Here is a 4,825-nt window from a genome sequence, read left to right as displayed (position 1 = left end):
CAAAAGGCAGATGACAGTGTGCCATATGTTTAGGATGGGATATACCATTGCAACATTCACATAATAATAATGTCATATTTTGAAGCTCACACAAGTATTCTGAGCCAATGGGATATGCCCATTGCAACATTTGCAGAATGTCATATTCTGAAGCTCACACGGGTATTCTAAGCCAATGGGATATACCCATTATACATGTGCAGAATAGTAATGTCATATTTTGAAGCTCACATAGGTATTATAAGCCAACTAAGTGTAAAGGATAAACTTTTGGCTGTTGTGAATACACATATTTTGGACAGGAAGCATAAAAATGGTTGATAACAGGAATGTGAAGTTACCATTTTGAGTGGGGTAATGATCTAGATGCCGTGCTTATGAGGTTTATTGACTCTATTTGGTGCAAGGGTGATTGGACAAAGATCACCCCTGCCCACAATGCCACGGATGGACAGTTCATTGGGAAGTTCAGACACAAACTCAAGCATGTTCTTAACAATCTAAAGAAATAGACACAACAAGTTTTCCTTTTTATTAGTTTTTCTAGTAATGGAAATTTCATTGCTTGCAACCTCCAAGGGTTGTTGCTGTTACAACAATTAAAACTCGAAACCACAAACAACAATGAAAACTGCAACATGACCAGGTCCTTTTTCTCACAAGTTTCCCATTGGTCTCGGTCTCCGTTGCACTCACACTCGCATTCACTGTTCCAAATAGCTATCAATGGCTCCTTTTAAAACTAGGAATTATGGTTACCCTGTTTCTGCATTTTCTCCACAAATATAGGAATGCTGAAGTCATTTTGGGCGAAGGCAAATGGCACTTTGAACATCATCCAAACTGGGTGGGAACATAGAGATGAAAATTTGCAAATTTGGTCTTTCCCTTTCTTTCAAGATAATCCAGACTGGGTGGGAACATACACATGAAAATTTGGAACTTTGGTTTTTTCCCTTTCTTTCAAGATGAACAAAATCAATTTGATATTGGATTTTTGGTTTCCAATGCAGGTAATATCGCTGAGCCAAATATCTGTGACAATGTTGTTTACTCTTCCACCATTAGCCTTGATGATAAGTGAAGTGTTTCTCCGGAATCGAAAACTTACATTTCACGCTGTAAATCCCAGAATTCCAGTGAAAGTATGTCCAGTTGCAAAAGTCTCCATTCTAAAATCCATTTTCATGGGTTCTTCGAGGGGTTGCCCTGGCAATGCAGGTTTTGGGTTTGTAATTATAAAACACACGGAAGAACCATCCTCTATTGCTATAGGGAATATAGGCTAACCCGCCAAGAAGGAACTAAAGCGTCCATAAATTTGCATCTACAAGAATAAACTTGGAAGGGGACTCTAAACTCAACCGGGTTTAATTAAGGAATCAAGAATCTTTCATGAATCATCGGAGGTTGGAGTCCATCCATCATGGCACTTGAGAGCATTTGAGAGGCATGGAAACCCCTTGATCAAATTAATCATCATTGGAGAAGTAAATATAGAGCGAGGCACAACGAGTGGTGTAATGCGTTAAGTCGATGACAAGGAGATATTTAAGATGTACGCCTTACTATCCCCACGTGATCTACACAGGCTCCCGATCTTATGGTTTCAGCATATCGAACTCTACTCGCATGTTGTGTTTCTCTTGACATAATATTGTCCATCTCTGTCTCTGTTTGAGCGAGTGTTTTGTGATTGTTATCATGGAGGATCCTATCTAGGTTTCCTTCCTTAGTGTATTAGTGAATGATTGAATCTTCCTCTTTCCTCCACGCATCTATTTAGCTCTTAGCTCTTGGAAGCATCCCTTCCTTATTGGTACTTGAGATAGAATTTTATCATTAGCTGCCAACAAACAGAACGATACCACTCCTAGCCAGATTTTTGGGAGCTAAAAACCCCATCTTGACATGATTGCTAGGTCTCCCTCCTTTACTGGGCATTTGTCCTGTTTCTTCAGCTTTCCAACAAATTCTGTGTCATCCATTCTTCTAAAATCACCTTTCCGTTTCCAAGTTCAACATTGATGATTTTGACTTGCTTTGATTTCAAAGACATCGAGCATTGCTCCAACACTTTTCATTTTAGTTTTATTTAACATGAACGTATTTCTGGAGGCCAACAAGATTTCTTTTCTCTTTTTGTTTTTAATTAGAACATTATGCACTCACATTACAGTTGGAAAATTTGAAGTCTCCTTTTATATAAATTGCATTACAATGAGACAAAGCAGGGGGAGGTGGGAAGGTGGCGTTTTCCGAGAAATGATCTTGCACACAAACTCTGTGGAGTTATTGCATGCACACACCAACTATGTGGAGTTATTACATGCATACACTAAAAAGATCAGATCAAAAAGGCAAACCATTGCATATCAATCTGGGAATTGCTGGACACTTATATTTTCGTAGCTACACCTATCAAGTCTTCCTATCCTAACGAGAGGTGAGTACATAGTTGTGATTGCATCCAAAATAACTGAGATCAATGCTTTAGCTACAATTGTAGATGTTGAAGTCAGGGTTCACCTGCTTGTAGTGCATTGTTTAGCTAAGCAGAACAGCTTTAGGCATGCTTTGAGTTTATGGTATACTGCTACCTTTATTCGTGTGAATATTGATGCAAGGGCACAAAAAGATGAAAGACAATTAGCGAGCTCTACAGTGAATGGTAAGATGAAATCCCTGAGTGAACAGACCTTGACTTGAACCGAATCAAATTGACCTAACATGGGTCCCTGTTATTAGAGAGAGCATAAATTGGCTATTTTGCCTTGACTACATGTTTTCCCCGAAAAAGTATATACTTGGAAACTAGCAGAACTTGAGTGAACAAACCTTGACTTGAACCGAATCAAATTGACGTAACAGGGGTCCCTGTTATTAGAGAGAGCATAAATTGGCTATTTTCCCTTGACTACATGTTTTCTCACGACTTACATAACATAAGCACAATCACAATCACAATGCTGAACACCCAGGCAATACAGACCCAAATGCTGAACACCGACCACCCATGATGGCGCGATCAGTCCGTTGCATGTGGGTTGATCACATTCAAACCACAGTGCAAGCTCCAAGTACAGTAATAGGATTTGGCCATTCCCAGTCAAATATAGGTGAGAAAATCAACCACAACATATGCCAGTAATCATAGTTTCCAATCTCTCTTTGTTGGCTACATGCTCCACAACATAGTTGCGAGTGCCATTAGAGGTTCAAGAATAGAAAAATGTCTACTCAAGGCCTGCACTAAACAATGAGAAATCTACAAGCAAAAGATAATGCACATGTTTTGTCAGCAAAAATCTATGTATCTACATAGAAGGATTGAGAAACAAACAAAATAAAAGGGAGCAGGACACATTAATAAACAAAATAAAAGGGAGCAAGACACAGTAAGTTGGGGCAGGACACAGGAGGAGTCTTATATTCAGAGGAAGCCAAAAAGAAATTGTTTCAAAGAAGCATTGGGAGAGGGCACACATAACTGGGCAAAACTGAATTCTCTGTGGTTGCGGATAAGGCTGGCAACGGGAAAAGGGGTCTACATAATTCAAATTTTGGGAGATTCCAAGATAGCTGACTAGATCAATAGCAAAGTGTAAATCTCCAGAATTAGATCCTTTCCCCAATCTTCTCGGAAAGGATCAAGCAACTAAAAGAAAATTTCAACACGCATATGTAGAGTTCAATCTTTCCGCTGATGAGCATCCTGAGCAAGCTTTATCTGTTTGGACAGGTGTGGTTTTACCACATAGGGATGGGGTGGGCTATCATATTAACACCCAATGAGGAGACTAGCCACAGCAACCGGCCTAAAACTGCAGGACAGATGCTGATAAATCTGTGCTGTTTCATTTTTGGTTTTTCCATGGGGAAGATCAAGATCCAAGTTTTTGTTAGAAGAGCCTAGAGGGAAAAATCCGTTTGATGTGTGAAGTAATTGGGCTTTCTGGAGGAAGAACAACAAGCAGAATTATAGCCCTAGCCCTTTTTGGGTTAGGCTTTGACATTGACACAACTTTTTCTCAGTGCTCGGCGCATTCGCAATGTATGTTCAAATTTCGATTTAAAACAGTAAATATACAATCAATGTATGTTCAAATTTCGATTTAAAACAGTAAATATACAATCGATATTCAAATTCCTATTTCAAACACTAAATATACAAATTTCTATTTCAAATAGGAATTAGAAATATCGTGTTTTTTTCCTTTCCTTGAAAAGGATTAGGAGCACAAACACTGCGTCGGAAAACATATCATGGCGATCCAACAGTTTACTAGGAGAATGCAAACAAACAAGAAACGTTTGCCTTGCTGTGAAACTTTTCGGGTTACAGTGTACAAATAAAGAAAATTGCAGCATTGCTGGGGCTTGAACCCGTGTCTCCCAGGCGAGAGAGCTGACCAAGTTGACTACAGTTGAGCGAGAAGTGTACGAAGTAATATTGAAGACAACCTTCTAATTTTTAACTCTAAATTGTAATTAGTTGGAAACGACAAACAATCAATCCATCGACGATGGGGCTCGGATCGTGTTTATAGAAAACAGAACAGATTGGAACGCTGGTATCAATCTATGAATGAGTAGATTGGAACACTGGTTTCAATCTATGAAAGGAAGTAACTAACTATTGCACACGGCATGGCGTTCAGAACAATAACGAACAACGTTCTCTCAACCATCCAAGGATTTTGAGATGGTTTCCTCTAGCACCTCTCTATCAAAATCAAATCAGAGACCACGCAGTTGTCACGATTTTATCCAGTAACCAGAAATATTGGGAGCTGTCACATTTTGTTTTTGTTTTTAGTATTGT

The sequence above is a fragment of the Pinus tabuliformis genome, chromosome 1_2, assembly GCF_031772625.1.
Source record: "Pinus tabuliformis cultivar Carrire ecotype Pingquan chromosome 1_2, CPIR1, whole genome shotgun sequence".
Taxonomy (NCBI): Eukaryota; Viridiplantae; Streptophyta; class Pinopsida; order Pinales; family Pinaceae; genus Pinus; species Pinus tabuliformis.
The sequence above is the reverse complement of the archived record's forward strand: the minus strand, read 5'-3'. Positions refer to the sequence as shown.